This window comes from Panthera pardus, unplaced genomic scaffold (assembly GCF_024362965.1).
Source record: "Panthera pardus isolate Hobbes unplaced genomic scaffold, ASM2436296v1 HiC_scaffold_27, whole genome shotgun sequence".
Taxonomy (NCBI): Eukaryota; Metazoa; Chordata; class Mammalia; order Carnivora; family Felidae; genus Panthera; species Panthera pardus.
The window spans coordinates 3387924-3407269 of NW_026526843.1; the positions used below are offsets into that span (position 1 = coordinate 3387924).

The following is a 19346-nucleotide window of genomic DNA, read 5'->3' on the forward strand; positions in this document are numbered from 1 at the left end:
ATAAATGGAGAGATGGGTGATAAAGGAAATAGAACAAAGTGTTAATTATAGAATCTAAATGGTGTGCATAGAGGGTATTTACTGTACAATTCTTTACATTTTCTGTATATTTAAATTTTTTCATCATAAAAGGTTGAGGATAAAGGAGAGGGGTAAAGGGTATAGCTTTTTCAACTTCAAATATTTCAGAACAAAATATCATATTTATATAAAGCATAAATGAAATCAGGCAAAATGTTAAAAAATTGGTGAATCTGAGTGGATGGCAGATGACAGTCCTATATGATTTGTGAAATTTTTCTCTAGTTAAAATGATTTTAAAATAGAAAGTTAAAAGATAGTTTGTTGAACACTGGCCCCTTTTACCTAATGTCTCATTTGCCATTTTTAGTAGAGTGGATATTGGGTCAATAATAGTAGAGAAATTGGAAAGAATGAAGGTGGGGGGCAATAATCAACCGACAGATCTACCTTGGGTGCCTACTATATGCAAGACGCACTATGCTAGGCATTCTGGGGGATTCAGAGACAAAAAACATAGTCCCTGTCCTGAGACTCACAGTGCAGGTGAGGGAATGCCAAAGCAGCGTCTGAAAGGGTAGCTGGCTAGAGCAGAGAAATTCTGTTAAGAGAAGTATGAAGACTGGCAAGGTAGATTGGGGCCAGACTACGGAAAGTAGTGAAGGCCACGCTAAGGAGTTTGGACTTCATCCTATGGATAATGGGAAACCATTTACAGTATCTGAGTCAGGGAAAGAACATGCTCTAAAACACATTGGCTACATAGTAATAATCTGTTTGAGCACAGGTAACTTCAACACATATTTGTTTTCTATTCATATACTTCTGACCCTTCTATTTCCCATATCTGGATGTGGCCTTTAGGGATTTTCAACATTCTGGATGCTACCCATTTTTTTTTTAACAGCCACTTTGTCATCTTTTCAGCCTCTGTTCCTTTCCCTCCCCCAGCTCCCGAGGGGAGCTGCCCAGCTCTCAGCTTAGCCCTGCTGACTCAGTAAGCAATAAATAAGCCTCATATAGTTTTTTAAACTAAGTTGCTAAGCTTTGAATCTCTGCTTTCCTTCATGGCAATCAAGCCCCAATCACTACTGAGATCATTGATTTGAGTTGGAAAAATGAATATTCAGCTAAGCAACATGTGAAGGAGTACAGGAAGGTATGTCGTATGTGTAGAAGGAAACTGTTGTTCAAAGTGATTTTTGGATACTGAAAGAAAACCTAGTGGAGATGGTATTGCTGAATAGCAGCAAGTGATTAGGGTAAGACCTCTCAAAGACTGCCAAACTATAAGGTGGACTTTGTCTCTAGTTTTTCCCCCCCTATAAAGCCAATCTTCCAATCCAATCATGCGATTCCCACATTTAAAACTCTGAGCTGGCTCCCCCCTGCCTATAAAGGCCAAGCTCCTTAGCAGGCAGACTTCCCTCACCAACTGGACACAGACCTGTCTCCAGATTCTTATCCTGTCCCCCTCACCCAACTCCCAGTGGTTCACACACAGTATCTTACCTTTTCCTAAAGTATCCATTCTCACACATGTGACTGCTTCACATGTGTCGGTGGTCCCTTTGCTTGGAACCCTTGCCCACCACATCTTTTTCCACCTTGTTTCTAGGCAATGCCCACTCATCCTTGGTGATTCAGAACAGGTAGACTCTGGTCTGTGACTTCTCCACCTCCAGCAATAATTCTTCCCTCCATCATGTTTCCAGGGTATTTCTTATCTAGAGTAATATACTATTCCTACTGTAATATAATTATTGATTTAGGTGTCTATCTCCCCCCACTTAACTGTGAGTTCCTTAAGGGTAGGCAGGGACTACTTCTAGTTCATCACTGTACTCCTAGCACTTACCATAGGGTTTGGTCCTGTGTATGTGCTCAGATGTCTATTGAATAAATGAGCTTGAATATCAAGTGCTCCTTGAATTCAAACTCAGCATCTCTTGAAAGGTAAAAATTAGAATATTGTGTGACCAAAGTAATCCCAGTGAAGTATGTCTGAGAACTTGACTGCAGAAGTGGTAGGAGGACAGGTTATGGGGTCTTCCTATGGGACCTTTCTACCCCAGGAAGCTCTTACTGGCAGCTGTTGCTGGCTAAAAAGAAGGGCAGCTGGAGCGGACAGGAAGGGCCCTTAGTGGGGATTTCCCCATCGTTACCTTTCATAATTCAGCACTGAAGGAAAGTTGTTTATATAACATTCTCCACACAGTGTTTTGATTCTTCTGAATTACAGCCAAACTTTCATTTGTGCTCTGCCTACAGATACATTTGGACCAGACTTGTTAATGGATAGTCACTGAAAGTTCCCCAGTTCACATTCTCACCTGTCATTATTATGCCAAGGAACAATATTTTGTGGGTAAGGAACCACTAAAAAACTGAGAGCCAAAAAGGGGGCCGAGAAGAGCTAATAAAAATGATCTTTTATTTTTCTCCTAGATTGCTAATATATTCCTAGCACCTCCCATCCTGCACTGGTTTATATTATGTATCAGTAAAGGCAAAAAAAAAAAAAAAAAGAAAAAAGAAAATGAAGACTTTGGCAAAACTTGACGCCTGTAGGCACAAGAAAGAGGAAGCAACACTGAGGCTTGGAGTATAAATCTTTAGACATATGATCCATTGCCACTTCTGCAAAGTAAACATTTCAGCTGTTTTTAAACAAATAGCAAAAGCAATTAGCCCCTTCTGTAGACTAAACTGAGGTGTATGCGGAATTAAAAAAAACTTAGTCTGTTTTGATCTTCAAAAATGTCAAACTGGTAAACATTTCGCTTTTTTGTTGTACATATAAATCTATGAGCCAAGCCTAGCTTGAGGAAGATTTAAGAGACATAAAATTTGTCTGAGGTGTCTGCCAAATCTCTGCAGCAGAGAGAAACCCTGGAGAAGCTGACATAGTCATAACTCTCAAAACATCACTAGCAGGCTTGTGCAGGGCTAGACGTACAGAAAGTCACTGTTCCTTCTCTCAAACTGTTTGTAAACAGAGAAGTAGATCATTTGCTTATCAGCTATCTGGTAGCTTATTTTTGCCCACATGTCCCACAGAGGGGGAAAGAGAAAAAAAAAAGAGTAAGTCCCTACTGGTACATATCCCAACTTTCAGCCGCGTAGATTTTCACTTATATGACAAGCCTGCTTGTTAAAATCTTCTCTTTCATTTCCTCTTGCACACTCATTCTTGTATGTACACGAGATCAATCTCTGTCTCTGTCTCTCTGTCTGGAAGGCATTACAAGAAGGTATTTATATGTATCCAGGACAGTGTCTAACAGAGTGCTTTGCACATAATAAGCCCACAATAATTCGGCAAATGAATTGAAACTCTGTCTGTAATTTCTATGTTCAACTTATTTGTTCATGGAACAAGAGAATTATAGATTCTTTTTCTTGAAGTATTTAACAGTGACAATTCCTTACAAAGTAAAGTCATTTTATTCAAATGATTTGTGCTTAGGACTTCTGTCCTTTAAAAGCATCCATTTTTGCACAATGGGAATTATTTGTAAGGCAAATGAAGGAAAGCCCACGCTGCAGGATCCTGAATGACAATATGAACACTAATATATTTTGTAGAGAAAATCAGATATCCCATATTCACCTGATTGTATGTCGTTATGGTAATCCACCACATATGTCTAAAATCACTTAACAATGCAGGAATATAGTGCATGCATGGGCTGCATTCTGTAAATAGGATTAACAGTTGGATTCAACCAAGGTCTTCCCTGGGGAGAGATTGCTGGAAAATACATCTACATGACATTTAAAAAAATAAATTAACCAATGACATTGGCTCCCATGAGACACATTGTTTCTTGTACATTCAATTCTATCACAGTTTTCTGTAGCTCTCTACTGACATCCCCATCCCTAAAGACATAGAATTTCAAAACAGAAAGAAAAACAGAGCAATCGGAGCTCTTCTGTCTGTCCTGCATGAAGTGTTATGTACACAAAGAAAAGAGCTCTGTACATTAGCACAATGTGAACTGTAACATGGTGAGATCATGTCAGTCTGGACTGTTCTTGTTATGCCGTGGTCACATATAACTTGCCCAAGGGAATGAACAAAGTCTGTGTGCATGCTAAGATTGGCAGGGGCTGCAGAAAAACAAATACAGCTGTGTTATACAGCAGGGGGGGATTTAATTTTTCCTTTGAAAAATGTTATTTATCATGATGATTTTTCTTCCCACTTTTATGTATTTAACTATTTTTCCTCATCTGTAAAATAGGGATAACTACTGTATGTATTTAATATTTTTACTATGAGAATGAAATGAAATCCTGGCACAGAATAGTTAACCCATACAATAGGCATCAACATCTGGCTAGCATTAAGTAAACACCTATTATACGCCAGGTACTGGCCTAAGACACCAAGAAAAAGTAAACCATAGGAGGAAAAAGTGACACTGGAGAGAAAAGCAGGGAGCTGATTTTCAAAAGTTTTATAAGCTAGTCTAAGAAGTTTGGATTTTATCTCGAGGACAATGGGCAGAGCTGGATAGCTTCAGATTTGTGATGTAGAAAAATCATTCTGTCAGCACTGGTGGAGAATGGATTGGAAGGAAAGCAGGCTGGAGACAGTAGTAATCCAGTCTAGAAGGGGTGTGTGTGGGGGGGTGTGGGGTGTGGGTGTGTTGCAGGGTGTGCTGGGGAGCGGTGTACCCCAAACTAAGGCAATAATAATAGGACACATGCGGAAAACATGTTTTTAAGCAACAAATACTCTATTACAAATGATTAAAAAAATATGCAAAAGGTTAAAAATAGGACTCATGTTATCTTACCATTTATAGCAAACCTCTGTTGAATTTTTTTCTGTGTTTAACATTATAGGATAATGATTTCCTATGTATGCACACATAAGGTGTGTGTGTGTGTGCGTGCCCATGTACATGTGTATGCGTTTAAACTGGGATTTGTCAGCTTTATAAAGAGAATTTTCTCTTAATATATCATAAACAACTTTCAACATCATTAAATATTTTTTAGTAACATCCACTTACATGGCTACTTAGTATAGTAATCTATGCTACAGATACACGATAATTGATTTAATCAAAATCTCTAGTATTACGGACATTTAAAATGCTATTTTCCTTCTTTACCCTGGGATAGACATCCTGAGAAATAAAATTTTGGAAACACCACATTTATTTCCTTAGCATAGAGCCTTAGAAGTTGAAGTGGTAGGTTGAAAGCTATGTCCAATTTTAATATTTTTAATCCACATTGATAATTTCTCTCCAGAAGGGCTGTATCAAATTACAGTCCCACTAGCAGTATCTGTAAGTAGGAGACCCATTTGAGAGTGATTTCAAGGATGGAGTCAACTGGATTGTAGGTGGAAATGAGGGACGGATCCTTGGCAGAGTATTGGGATGGCAGCAATGTGAACTGTGTCAAGAGGAGCAAAGCAATGAGCAGGCCTACAGAACAGGTGGCTGGGTGGATAAATGATGAGAAAGAAAAAGGTAAGGTGACCATAGGAGAGTAGGGGTGGGGGGGAGTTTAAATGAAAAGAAAAGAAACCTCTAGAGAAGTTCTGCATTCAGGTGACTTTAATTTACTGCTTTATTTAGCCAAAGCAGCTAATGTAGCAAACAGCTAATCTTTTTGTAACATTTGGCATTCTGGTACCAAAGTTCTGAGTTATATTCATGTTTATGCATGTTTTTCATCCAATAACCATTTGTTAGGTGTCTACCACATGCCAAGGGCTGTTCTGGATATGAATGAGACCTGGCCACTGCCCTCAAGGAGCTCCTAGTCTTGGGGAGAGACAGACACATCCACAGACTGGTACACTAGTGTGGTACAGCCTAGGACAGAGGTAAGTGCAGGGTTCTATGTAAGCCATGAGCCCAACACTGTTTTGTGTATGCTTGTATATGTTTGTGTGTGGTGGGGGAGGGCGGGGAGAGCTGCAGGAAAGGCTTCAAAGAGGTGTTGATATTTGAGCTGAGTCTTGAAGGAGGAGTTCCTCAGATGAGTAAGGGTCACAGATCATACTCATATTCCTTACCAGTGCTTTGGAAATTTGTGCCACTGGTGTTAAGGACACTCAGTAAGGCAGTGAGGATGCTTGTGTGTAATCCAAACCCATTTGTGAAAACAGCCTCCACTGTTACCTTAATTCATATATGTACATGGCCCGATTTGAGCAATAATATGCTCATCTTAGAATTAAAGGATAACAGGCAAGTGACATATAGACTTTTAAAAAATAACTCTGATGACATTGATAGAATAATAATATTCCTGTCAGCCAAGTCCTACTAATTCTACTTCCTAAATGGCTCTCATATCTGTTGCCTCTTCTCATATGTGGCTACCTTGGGTCCTCATCATCTCTAGCTTCCTAACTGGTCATGGCCCACTCCAGTACATTGTAAAGTAAAAACCTCATCATGGTGCTTGTCTTCTAAAATATATTAATGTTTTTTATTGTCTACTATCAGTACTTCCCAAATTTGAGTCATTTGAGTATTATCATAGTCACACATCATGGGTACTACTATTTACTTAACATTTGTCTTTAAATCAGCTTTAAACTCGTTCACTTTATATTTTTCCTAAGCCATTTCCTATGTAACCTTACATTTAAAGACGTAGTTCAGCTTTACCTTTTATGAGACACATTAGAATATATAATTACTGAAATTTAAAATGTTTGTGGGAGTACAACATAACCACCAGTGGCAGATGCTCTACAGTTTGAAAAACAATAGCCTATGGAAGCACATCCAAATTTCTTAGCATTGCATTCAAGGAACTTCACAAATCAGACCCAATCTATCTTTCCAGACTCTTTTACCATTATACCTTCATTTCCCCAAACAAGCTATACCCTAGTCATGCTGAATTCCAAAATATTGAAGGGACATGCTCTGCTTTTATACAGCCCAATGTCTTTCACAGACTTGTCTCTCTAATCTGGAATGCCTCCCCTCTACTGTTCTCTGCCTGGTGAACTCATTATCCTTCAAGACCTGTCATGTCACCTCCTCACAGAAGGCTTCTCCCTGATTCTCCCTTACAGTTAGTCACTGCTTCCTTTATTCTTCTGATAGCACTTTGTACTTCTTAGTGTTATATTACACGCTACATTATCTCAGAATTATGGGCATATATCTCCCCAGCTACACCCAGGAAAAGCTCTCATACTCTGTTGCATCCTGAATAATCCCTGTGAGCAAAGGTCATGGAGGAGACCTAGTGATCTAGGAAGTCACTTAAAATAAAAGCTATAATAAAATAAAACCTAAAGGACTATCTAGGCCCAAATAGCTTACATGTAAGGCACGTTTTTTAAAGAGAATCACCTGATTCAGAAATAGCCATATAGTTTTGGCAGAGACAATTAGCTACGGCTGCAATAACAGTGAAGCTAATTCAGTTTTGGCAGCCACTTTACAGCATACACATACTGACAGAGACTAAAAGTGAATCATTTGGGTTTCTGCCAGGATGATCAATTACACCTGACAATAATCTTTCCTTACCACAAACAGAAAGTCAAGAAGAAAATTGAACAGTGGGACTAACAAACCATGGTGGAGAGAGCATGGGCTCTGGAGCCAGAAATCTATACACCAAAATCCCAGCTCAACTCCTTACAATCTATGTGACTTTGGGTAGGTTAAACAACCTTCTCTGAGTTTTAGTTTTCTCTTCTAGAAAAATGGGGAAAATAGTACCTACTTCATAAGACTCTTAAGATAATGCAACAAAGTGCTTATGATAGCACCTGGAACATTATGTGGGCTCAATAAATAGGAGTCATTATTGTTACCCAATGAAATGACTACAATTCAGATAATATGATGCATAAGGAGAGCAAATACATTTCTTAATAAATTTGTCACCAGGCTTTAAAATGACAGCTATAGAAGTGTAGCTAAGAATAGCCACAAACAGAACAGTCTGTAAGGTAAAGTTCTTCTTGGGTTTAAATTAAACTCACACCTGGAACATACCACCACACTTCTTTGTGTTCTCCAAGAAATGATCTCAAATCAGGTTCCCCTAGGATGAAAAAAACAAAAATCACCCAATCTTAATTTTTTTGTGTTTAGTTTTATTTGATACAGAATAATATCCAAATTATGTGGATGCTTTAAAGTGTCCTGTTATTATGACCCCAATCTCTTTCATGACACCTTTTTATTGCAGTCAGGCAGCAAACCCACCCTTCATAAAAATGCTCCCTCTTCTATATACCCTTCTCAGATTCCAACGCCAGTTCCAGAAAGCACATTCTCCCTCCTCTTTGCCCATTTCAAATCCCATTTACTCCTTTGGAGCCAAAATGAAAATTCAAGTCCTCCAGAAAGCATACCCGGATTGGTCTGGAAGATGACCATTTCAAAACTACAGCATTTCCAGGGTTAGGCTTGACCTTCCTTACATATATCAACCCCCAAGCCCATCAGTATTAGAAACTTTTTGCACGCGTTTGTAATAATAAAATAATTAATACAGTCTGTTTCGCACAGTCTACTTTATTCCACAGTCTGTGTGCCCCCTAAATCTTTTTCAACCTTAGTGCTGTTATGAGTCGTGTTAGAAACCTCGATAGCGCTTGGTTTTTAAAATCGGTCTAACTTGCCTTTGACTCTCACCAGAACACTGCACTGAACTTTAAGGAGAAACCCTTTCCACTCCAAAGATCTGGTCAGGGCAGGGGCGGGTGGTTGGAAGGGCCAATAAAGAGATGGCGACGATCTTTATATCACCAGCAAGGAAGCAAAAAGTGAAATTTGGACAAAAAGTCACGCCCTGAGCGTGCGAGGAATTCCCACACCCCCAGAGAAAATTGGGGAGTGTGTACGTTAGAAAGGGTGTGTGCCCAAATCTGAAATGTAAATTGAGGGAAGCGAGGAAAGACATCATCCAACTCCTCCAAGTAGTAAGGGGAGTCCAGACGCCGCCTAGGGAAGACCCTGGTCAAGAACCCTAACTTCAGATCTCGGAGGAGGCACAGGACGGGAGCGAGGATACACGATAGCATCTTGGGGGATTAAAGACTGCAGACTAGGTGGAGAAATAGAGAGCGCGCGCTCCCGAGGTTCCAAGCTCTAGGAAACGGGCGCGGAGGGCTCAGCAGCCCACCCCCGACTCCCAGGCCCGACACCCCCTCCCCGGCAGAGGCGGAGCTGGGCGGAGTCGGGCGCCGAAGACAACGGCCCGGAAGCACCCTCCTCCCTAGGCCCCTCGGTCCCACACTCCCCAACCACAGCCGCTCGGGCTTTCTGCCTCTCTGACCTCCAGCTCCCCGGCTACCGAAGGGGCTACTCCTTATACTGCCGCGGAAAATCGGGCCGGCGTGACAGCTTCTGAGAGCGTAGTGCCCTCGCCGCGCCCCACACCACGCAACTGTCTTCTGAACTCCCCGCCTCTCGCTAGCCGGCTTGGGCCCGGCACTCGGGCCCAGGGCTGGACTCTCACCCACATCGCGGCCGCTGCCGCATTTCTTATTGGTTACTGGTCACCAGGGAAGCAGGAGGCCCAAGCCCTTGTCCTCATGGGAAATGTAGTTTCAGGTCGCTGGAGGCTGTCTTCCTGGGGTATCCAATATTGGCATTGGCGGAGAGACTCAGGTGAAGGCAGGGGATTGTGGGAGATGAAGTCGAGGCACTTCTTTCGGTATACCCACAGTTTCTCCATCCAGTCCGATCGTCCCCTGAGTTCAGATGGAGGAGGGTATTCTGGGTGTTGTAGTTTGCGGTGTACTGTCCTACAGAATCTACCTTCTTGGGGTATGGGGTTGTGCTTGTCGGGTTAGATGAAGGTTCTAGATTTATTTTACCTTTTGGTTAAGCTCTTAGCGTTTGGGGGGGGCACTTTATATCATGATTTAAAATTCTCATTGACTTTTGATTGAATGGCTTTTTAAAAATATTATGTTCCGATAAGCTTACAATTGTAACTGGTCCTTTAAACCTGTCAAAGTATGTTCTATGTGAACCATCTGCATTAGAATGACTTCAGAGGCTCTGGAGAAAATGTATCCTATGTTCCAGTTGGGTATCACATTTTTCCCTTTGAATTGTAACTGGTCCTTTAAAACTGTTAAAGTGTATTCTGTGTGAACCATCTGCATTAGAATCACTTCGAAGGTCCTAGAGAAAATGTATACTGTTTTTCTAATTGAGTACCATATTTTTCCTTTTGAAGTAGGGCATAATAGGCATATAAATGTGATCAAAGCCAGCCCAGAAGAATCCCATTTAACCCATAATGAAGTCACATTGTTGCCATGAAGAACAGTGGCCACATCACTGATGTCATGCAACAATTTAGAACAGATAGAGAATACAACTTGAATAATAAGAAATAAATGTATATTTCTTTAAGAAACTATTGTTTAGTAAAGATGTGTTAATAAGCCCGATAAATAAATAGATGGAGACCACTAGCACTTTCAAGTGATTTAAAGGTTGAGGAAAATGGTGGCTTATTAAGGCTAATTTTACTCCTAATTTTTGCCTTTTTTTTTCCTTTCCAGAGGTGAATCCTTAATAGCCTAAAGGATCATTACAGTTGGGTTACTACAATTTTACTCATTAGAACAACCTTTTCACTCACAAGTGGAATGAATGCAAAGAAAGAGGAATTGCATTTTGCTAAGGTAATTAATTGCCTAAAATTTTAAAAGAGAAGTGAAGGAATAAATGGACTTAATAGATTGAATAATTTACTCAGCAAACTGCTTTGTTCAAGGCTCCAGACTAGGCACTGTTGCTACAGAATTGGAAAACAGCCCTTGCTCATAAGTAGTTCACAATCTAAGACAGGAGAGAGAGTATACATTGTGCAACGTGCTCTAAAAAGGTCTACATGCGGTTCTACAGGACCATAGAAGTGGAAGAACTCATTCCACTTCTGGAGGAAGCCATGCTTGAATGATGAGACTTGAAGGACTAGTAAGCTATTTGGGGTAGGGGGGTCAACCATATTTCATACTGAGGAGTAAGAATGTGAGAGAGTGCAGAGAACACTCTCCCCCCACCCCTACTCCCCAAAAAAGATGTTCCATGTTGCAGGAGCTAGAACAGGAAGGAATAGAAGGCCATATCAATGAGTTCAAAATTTAACCTGAAAGCAGTGGAGAACCATTAAAGGATTTTAAGCAAGGACATGGTATGATCAGATGGACTTGGTGATAAGTTGGATATGGAAAGTAAGGAAAGGGAAGGGGTCTATTGTTACTCTCAAGTTCTGATTTGGAAGACTGAGTATGTGGTAGTACCACTCATTTAATTAGGGAAGCCTGAAAGAGTAGCAAGTTTTGTGATGGATAGGAGAGATTAAGTTTTGGACACTTTAAATTTGAGGAGTCTATGGAACATTGGGGTGGAGATACCCAGTAGGCTGCTAGGAGGTGTAGGTCTGAAGCATAGGAGAGAGGTCAGGGTTGGAACTAAACATTTGAGAGACAACAGTATATAGCTGGCAAGTAAATAAATAAATATGGATTAAATTTCACTTGGAGAGTGTTTAGAATAGTAATTTTTAGAAGGGCAGAGATTAAGAATGGAACCCTAGAAAACAACGATATTCAAGTAGTAGGTAGAGGAAATCAAGGCTCCTTGCCTTCAAAGGAGGCTGAGAAGAAATGGCCAGATAGGCGAACCAAGAGAAAATAAAGTGTAACTATTAGAGTATAACACAGAGAGGTCAAACAAGAGGACAGAAGAGTAACATGGAACTACTCATTCATCCATTCAACAAATATTCGTTCAGTACCTGCAACATTCCAGGCATAATTCAAGGCGTTGGGAACAGAGAAGTAGGGGAAAAAACCACATAACATCCCTTCCCTTTGAAACTCATATTCTAATAGGGAAAAAATGAATTAACAAGACTAATAATGAAAGTATATAGCTATGACAAGTAATATTTCTGCAAGTCTTATTAGAATGGATATGTGTGTATATGTGTATTACACATACAAAGGTGAGACTCTTGATCTATTGTGGGTAAAAAGTATGCTTGAAAATACATTTAGGAAAAAAAATAACTGAGTATAAGAACACAAATTTGTGACATAATGTCCCAAGGTATGTTAGTGTGATTGGATTTATAGATCAATCAGTAGGCCAAGGTTAAGGCTTTGTCAACAGATAGTGTAAAACTCAAGTCTTGGCCACGGTTCAGGTTTATGAATGTGGAATGTGTTTGGCTTCAGTTTTTGCTTAGATTAAGGCTTAATCATTCTGTTGCTATCTTTACAAGTCAGTGTGGATCCCTTGCTAGAGGACCCTGGTACCAAATTTAGGTCTCAGTCTGACATCAACATCAGTCCCCAGAGGTATAGCTATGGTTCAATCTGTGTCAAGGATCAGAGTCTTTGACTGGTATGAAAGTTCACTTGGAAGCTGTCATTAGTCCAGCATGGCTTGGATTATATCTCATTGTGAAGCCAATGTACAAGATTTGGGTTCAAATTTTAGCCAGTATTACTATTTAGTCGGTATGTAAGAAGAGGTTTTATTCTTGTTAGTGCTGTCTGTGGACCAGCCTCAGAGAGACACCCAAGGATAGGGCTCAGCTCAAGGTTTGACTTTCACTTTTTGGTCAGCATTGGAATTGCTTTTTTTTCTAGGCTTGGAATTCAACAAAGACCAGTTATGGCTCTGCCAGAAGATGCTGTTCATGCTGATTTTGTTGTCTTGGAAAAGGCTAAACAAGAATTTGAACAAGAGTTATGTTCAGTCTTTTATCAGGTAAAGTTACAATTAGTGTTCATGGTTAGAGTGGATTCTTGGCTGTGGTCAGTGTTAAGGCACAGTGTCTAAATTTAATATTTAGTCTTTTGCCATTTTACACCATCACCTATGATGTGCCCCAGAGTTTTGTCTGAGAGCAACGTTAGCATTTCATCTGCGGACAATATGAGAGTATCAATTGTGGCTGGGATTTCAACTGAGCATATGAACAGGATTTGGGAGCATATCTGGCCAGAGTAAGCCCAAAGTGTAATTTCTGGCTTTAGCCAGTCTCAGTGTTCTGTCTTTGTCGATAGCCCCTATCAGGAATATTCTGCGGAGCTAAGCCAGTGGCCAGTGTTGTACCTTATCCTGTGGCCAGAGCGTGGCTCGGTCAGTGACCTGTGTTAGCACTTCAACTTGGCCTGTGTCAGAGTTTATTATGCAGGTAGTGGTCCCATTTTGACTTTGTATAGAGTTCCTGTTCACTGAGTGCTGCTGGTAGTGCTATCTAATTAAGCTTTTATTTGTCTATTAACATTTTGGTCTGTATAATTGCAATATTATCCCATACACAGTACACTTAGTCTTTCCTTATTTAGATAGTTTAAGGAGGCTTATAATGATCAGTACCTGGATTGAGGTTTGGGGCAACAAGTTATGAAATATTTTTAGATAGGCCCTTTAATAAGGATATTGGTTTGCTGTGGCAATATTGTTGATTGTTTAGCCCAGTACCTTTAAAATATCTCCTTTCCATATCTTCCTCAAAGGACAGACTCTCAAAGCTAATGCTACATTTTATCAGGTGTTTTCTTTTAAATCAATGAGGCACAGAAAGAAATATGGTTTGATTTATGGAAAAGTTTATTTTCCTGATTAAAAACAAAAATCATAGGCAATTCCCCATCCAATTTTTAAAAGTGATATTGAGATATAACTGATACTCAAAAAATTCCACATATTTAATGTATACATTTTGATGAGCTTAGACTTATGTATATACCTATGGTATCACCATAATCAAGACCCTAACATATCACCTCCAAAACTTTGTGTGTGTGTGTGTGTGTGTGTGTGTGTGTGTGTTTTGTGGTAAAAATGTTTAACATGAGATCTATCCTTGTAACATATTTTAAAGTACACAACACTATACTTTTAACTATAGACACTATGCTATAGAACAGACATCTAGAACTTATTCATCTTGCAAAACTGAAACATACTCACTGCCCCCAACCCCTGGCAATCACCATTCTACCCTCTGCTTCTTTGAGTTTGACTATTTTAGAATTCTCATATAAGTGGAATCATACAGTATTTGTCCTTCTGTGACTGGCTTTTTTATTTAGCATAGGGTCCTCTATATTCATCTGTGTTGTCACAAATGGTAGAATTTCCTTATTCTGTAAAAGCTGAATAATATTCCGTTGTATTTATATACCACATTTTTTTTATCCATTCATCTATTGATGGACATTTAGGTTGCTTCTATATCTTAGCTATTGTGAATAATGCTGCAATGACCATTGGTGTATAAATATATTTTTTAGATCCTGATTGCATTTCCTTTGGATTTATATCCAGAGATGAGATTGCTGAATTATGTGGCAGTTCTATTTTTAATTTTTTGAGGGACCTCCACACTGCTTTCCAAAGTAGCTGCACCATTTCATGTTCCCACCAACAGTGTATAAGAATTCCAATTTCTCCCTCCTCATCAACACTTGTTATGCCTTGCCTTTTTGATAATAACCATCCTAACAAGTGTGAGGTGACAGTTCACTGTGGTTTTAATTTGCATTTCCCTGATGATTAGTGACAATGTGCATCTTTTCATACACCTGTTGGCCATTTGTATAAGACCATTTGGAGAACTGTCTGCTCAGTTACCTATGCATTTTATGATTGTTTTTACAATTTCTGCTTAAGAGGCACCTGGGCGGCTCAGCCGGTTAAGCATCTGACTCTTAATTTTGGCTCAGGTCATGATCTCATGCTTAGTGACTTCAAGGCCCACATCAGGCTCTGCACTGACAGTGCCGAGCCTGCTTAGGATTCTCTCTCTCCGTCTCTCTCTGCCCCTCCCCTGCTTGTGCTCTCTCTCTCTTTCAAAATAAATAAATAAATAAATAAATAAACAAACAAACACACAAACAAACATTAAAAGTATATTACAAAATAAAAAAATAAAATTTCTGCTTAAAATGCCATTGGGATTTTTATAGGGATTGTATCGGATGTGTACATCACTTTGGGTAGTATGGACATTTTGACAATATTAATTGTTCAATACATGAGGCAGGGATGCTTCTGTATCTATTGATCTACTTTAATTTCTTTCATCAAGTTTTTATAGTTTTCAGTGTATAAGTCTTAAACCTCCTAGATTAAGTTTATTTGTATGTATTTTATCATTTCGATGCTATTATACATGGGATGTTTTCTTAATTTTATTTTCAGAGATTTCATGGTGAATGTATAGAGATGCAGCTGATGTTTGTATCTGATTAGGCTTTTACCAAAGTTTAGGGGTTACCAGTAGCCAGATTAAGGCTTACTGTGAAGAAGGTTTTAGGGCTAAGAGAGTAAACATGTTTCTCAGATAGGCTGTTGATGTTACCTGTCAATTTACAAATAAGGTTAGTGTGAGAATAGACAACAGCTTGTGTTCAGGTTTAGAGTCTCAGGCTGTTGCCAGGCTTTGAGTTCAGAGTGTTCATATCCTGTTGTCAGTTTGGGATTTAGACTCTGGCTACTAGTGTAGCAAGCATTCTGATATCAGTAGTAGAGTTCAGTCTGTGCTAATTTTTAGTGCCTCTACTGTGCCCAGTGTCACGGGTATATCACTCCCCAATTTAGGATTAGGTCTGTGGCCAGGCTGATTGCTCAACTGCAAGCTAGTGCTAGGACACATTCTGTAGCCACTAATATAGTGAACTTTGTTTATGGGTTTAAGGCTCAGTTTGTGACAAAGGGTAGTACTCAGTATCAGTTATTAGGTCTAATAATATGAGGAGGGTTCTGATTCAACCATGCAGTGTTAGGAATTGTTCTTTAGACAGGCATAGGGTTCGGTCTTTGGGTCTCAGACTGTGGGCAAGATTTACATTCTTTATCCCAGGGTGGTGCTCAGTATGTGGCCAGCAATAAGGCTCAGATTTTGGCCGTGGTGAGTTGCATGTGCTCAGGGTTAAAGTTAAATCTCTTGCTATGTTTCACACAAAGAATATGAAAAATATTTGCTTTGTTTTGTCCTTAATTCATTTTCAAGCCTTGGGTTCAGTCCTTGCCCAGGGTTAGCAAACAGTTCAGTTTCTGGTATTGGAAATCTGTCTGCGGCTAGGGTTAATGTTGAAGCTGTAGTTGGAGCTGGGATTCATTCTGGGGCTCATATTAAGCCAGGCTCAGTCATTAACCATTTGTGGGAGATCAGTTCCAGTTCCACTTTCAGGGTGAAAACTCACGTTGGAGGTTAGGCTTATGTAGTCAGTCTGTGGTAGGAGTTAGGAATTCAGTCTGTGGCCAGAGATTCCTTTTATAACCAGTTAGAGGCTATAAGATATGGGGGCCAAGTCAGTGGCCAGTGATGAAGCTTAGTCTGTCCCAGGTTCAGTGGGTTATTGTGTGGTCATATTTATGAACCAACTATCTGGCCAGGCTTATAATTGGGACTTTGAAAAGAGTTAAGTCTCAGGCTGTGGCTATGTTCAGGGTTCCGTGGGCAGGATTAGGGCATATGATGTGGTCAGAATATATTCTCAAGTTTTGTAGATGATTCGGTTTCAATTCTTGGCCAGGATTAAGGCACAGTCTTTGGCCAAGTTTAGAGTTCAGTCTCTGTACGTGTTTTTGTCTCTGCATGAGGCCAAGTTTAGTAGTCATTCTGTTGCCAGTGTTGGGGTCATTTTCTGATTAGTGCTAAGTCTGTGGAAATTGTAGCTGGGTTGGTTTCCAAGATCAAATCTCAGGCTGTGACCGAGTTAGAGCCTCAGTCTGTGATCAGGGCTAGAGCTCCATCAGTATCTATGCTGAGCACTCATTTTGTGGTCATGTAGGATATTAAGTATATCCCAGAGTTAGGTCACATTGTGTGTAGATCAGGCTTGAGACTCAGCTTGTGACAGGCTATGTCTCATTATAGGTTGGATCTCTGTGTCATGAATTAAGGGCTTATCAGTGGCCACAGTTATGGTTCAATAGGAGATCAAGGCTAGAGACTCCATCAGACACCAGTTGTAGGTACTTAGTCTTGGATCAGACGTAGTGAGTATGTGACTGGACTAAAGGACTCCATTGAATCAGGGTTCTGGCCTTGGAGTGTGGCCAGAAATAGGCTCAGTTTATGGGTAGAATTAAGGTCTCCATTTGGGGCTAGGGCTAAAGGCTTAGTGTGAAATTAGGGTTAAGACTTCAAGTCCAAAGTTAGGCACTCAGGCTATGTCTTGGGTTAGTTAGGTGTGTGGTTGGTACCCAGGGTTAAACACAGAAACTGCATTCAGTGTTGGCAGCTTGGTCTCTGATCAGACTTAAAGAGACCAGCTGCTTAGGATGTGGTGTGATAGCAGTTTGTTAATTATATCTGAATAAAGTTGTCATAAAAAAAGGTTAAAAGAAAAGAAGATTCCTACAAATGAAATAACAGCCATGATACAAGGAAGGAACCAGGGCAAACGGCTGACTACTGAATCAAGACCAACAGTGTCATTGGTGTTTCAGAATTTTATGTTGGTGGGGCAGGGTGAGCGCATGAGACTGAGAGGGAAAGGAAAGGGCTGGTGAATAAGGAGTCGGTACCTCAGGAAAATGGATATGTGCTTCTTCTTTTTTAATTTTAATTTTTAAAAACTTTTTAAATGTCTATTTATTTTTGAGAGAGAGTGAGTGAGCAGGGGACAGGCAGAGAGAGAAGGAGCCTGAAGATCCTAAGTGTGCTCTGCACTGTCAGTGCGAAGCCCAATGTGGAACTTGAAACCATGAACCGTGAGATCATGACATCACCCAAAGTTAGTCGCTTACCTGACTGAGCCACTCAGGCACCACTGAATGAATAAATGAGAGAGAGAGAGAGAGAGAGAGAGGCAGAGAGAGAGAGGGAGACATAGAATTCAAAGCAGGCTCCAGGCTTTGAGCTGTCAGCACGGAGCCCAACACAGGGCTCGAACCCATGAGCTGTGCGATCATGACCTGAGCTGAAGTCAGACGCTTAACTGAGCTACCCAGTCACCCCAGGATATGTGCTTCTTAAAGGAGAGAAACTTTTAGAAGTTTTCTGGGTGGAAGTGGTGTGAGTTGGAAAACTTCACAAAGAATGGGAACTCCAATTTGCGATGCTCTTCCGTCATGTTCTATGTGCTAGCATTGGGCTTTCCTGAGCTCCCTTTCTCAAGTCCTCCGCCCCCTTTCTTTCCCCACACCATACTGATCTCATTGTATCATACTCCCTGTATGTTCAATAAATATTTGTGGGATGTATGCACATGTTTGTTTCTACTTATATTCTCCTATTGAGGCTTCATGGCAGTCCTTTGTGATGAGTGTTCTTATTCCCATTATACAGACAAGGAAACCAGTTAATGCTACTTTAAAAACCTCAAAAGTGTCACACAGCTAGTAAATGCAGAGCCAGGTTTTGAATCCAGCTTTATCTTATTTCCATCTCCTATTCTGTTTACATGCCACTGCTTTGCCTGTAATAAGCTTGTGGGATTTATATTTCATCTTCACCCCTTGATTTTATAAACTTTGTCTCATTTAATTCTCATAACTGTAAAGTGGTTCTTCTTATTATCTCCTTGTCACACTTGAGGAAACATGTTCAGAGAGGTTAGGTGATTTTCTTAAAGTCACACAGCTAGTGAGTGGCAGGGCTGAGATTAGAACCTCTCTGACCTCTGACCCTCAGTGGAAGATTTTTCCTTCCTAGTTTATCATGCTGCCTCAAAATACCTTAGCCTCCAGGATGGACATTTTGGACTTGGTGCAGGCTGATGTAGGGAAGGGTTTAGTGGTAGGAATATGTTAGGCTTCCATTTTGTCATTTATTACAGTGATTTGAACCTGTGAGGAATTGAGAGCACCCACAAAGAGCTATACAACAAGCTCCACGGGAGTACATGTAGCTGCAGGGCACCCCCTCCGAGAGAATCCCTCCCTGAGTGTAAAATAAAAATTACTGATGGTTTGTTGTACCTATGAAGGGTAAGGGAGATGGAAAAAAGGTAGATGATCACTGACATAGGCCTTCACATTTTTGTCTAGCCCAAGGACCAGCCTTACAAATAGTATTTCTAAGGGAATTAACAGCCAACTTTCCATAATTTCCACAGTCAAGTCTTGACTTGGCTTATCGACATTGTATCAGGCATCCGTATCTTCCCCTAGGAAGTTTATATGCTGAGATCAAGAGGGATTGATTATGTTTCTGCCTTCAGTATGGCAGGGGAAACTCCTACTGGACCTACAGAATACCATCAAGTAGACCAACATAATTGTAGTGGTAATCCTAGAAGGAGAAAAGACAGAGAAAGGAGCAGAAAGAACATTTGGGGAAATAAGGGCCAAAAACTTCCTTATTTGATGAAATACATG

General features: G+C 40.3%; 1 protein-coding gene across 6 annotated transcripts in view; it reads right to left on the reverse strand.

The window, feature by feature from the left end:
* Positions 1-9511, reverse strand: part of ENOX2 (ecto-NOX disulfide-thiol exchanger 2) — a 259494-nt gene extending 249983 nt beyond the window's left edge. For 2 of the 6 annotated variants that reach the window (XM_019427003.2, XM_019427002.2), the window contains exons 1-2: positions 9310-9511; positions 8011-8070 (exon numbers count right to left, since the gene is read on the reverse strand). The gene's annotated coding sequence lies outside the window, so the exon portion shown is untranslated. Of the gene's footprint in view, positions 1-8010; positions 8071-9309 lie in introns of those variants that run through there. The other 4 variants (XM_019426996.2, XM_019426995.2, XM_019426994.2 and 1 more) reach the window with 4 other exon arrangements.
* Positions 9512-19346: the final 9835 nt, after the last annotated feature.